This window comes from Etheostoma spectabile, chromosome 4 (assembly GCF_008692095.1).
Source record: "Etheostoma spectabile isolate EspeVRDwgs_2016 chromosome 4, UIUC_Espe_1.0, whole genome shotgun sequence".
Taxonomy (NCBI): Eukaryota; Metazoa; Chordata; class Actinopteri; order Perciformes; family Percidae; genus Etheostoma; species Etheostoma spectabile.
Genome location: NC_045736.1, coordinates 35,970,467 through 35,971,809, shown reverse-complemented (window position 1 = coordinate 35,971,809; position 1,343 = coordinate 35,970,467).

Genomic DNA, 1,343 nt, shown 5'->3' with positions numbered 1-1,343 from the left:
TTTATCTTAATGCCTTAATTAAAAAATGAGGTAATATCCAACCTTTAAGGACACCAATTTCTTTAAATAAATAAGAGATTGGCATGGGATACTTTCCATAAAATCCTCTCTCAATGCAAATCAAACCAGCTATTAGTCTAACTGAAATAACACCATGCCAATCTCTAGAATGATGAAGGGTATGTGATAATGAGGGGGGGGGGGTTATTCCAAAGGCCAAGAGAACTTTATCAGGATGCATAGTATCCTGATCCATTAAATAACTGGCCTTTAATAATAAAAATATGCCTGTCTCTATGGGAATTTAACATAGTGGTGTGTATACTTATGCCTCCTGTATTTTAAGGAAGAACATTTATTTATTTACAATACGTTATTCATTCACAAAGAAAATTGGTGTCCTTAAAGGTTGGATTTTACTTCATTTTTTAATTAAGGCGTTAAGACAAATTTCCAAAAGATGATTTTGTTATTCCTCTTTTTAGTCAACTTAAGCATGGGCGAATAAACTTATGAGCACCACTGTATATGTCTATATAATTGTAAAAAGTGCCATTCTGCATTATTAGTACAGAAGCGTTACATTTGTTGCTTTACGTGTATTATTATTTATTATTATGCTGATACTTTTGTACTATTACATAAGTAAAGTGTCAAACACAGACATTTGAGTACAGCACTGTCTTTCTACAGTGGGGTATTGCTTGATCCGAGTACCTCCTCCACCACTGGCAACATCTGTATGTCTCAATTACAAATAGATGAACAATTCAAACAATATCAAAGAGTTAACGTACTGTAAACCTTTATTGATGCCCAGAAGAGTCATTCTGTTGTTGCAGCACAAGGTCATAAATTATTAAAGATTAATGGATCATTTAAACAATAAATGATAACAAATACATTATATAAAACTGAACTAGAATAGATAGATATAAACTATACATGACAAACAACGGCGAAAGCAACAGTGATGTGATATAAATAATAGCAGCAGAGCCAGCAAGTAGCATATGTAAATGTGAACATTTATATAAGATATACATGATGTAAAACATGATGGATATGATTAAGTAAAAATCCTTGCTGAAACTGCTGAAGAAGTCTCACAGATCCGCTGTCAACCCACCCTGATCCCGCTGGGTGGGATTACTCTGCATCCAAATACATTTGTCTCAGTTTGGGACTAAAAATATCCTTTTCTGGGATTTTTCATGCTTCAGGAAGCGGCCGTCAGGCAGTCAGCCGGGTGACGCAACAGCACAGGAACGCTGGCCCAGAAACCACAGGAATACTTAACATTTCTGCTAGGAGTAGGTCAACACACACACACACACACACAC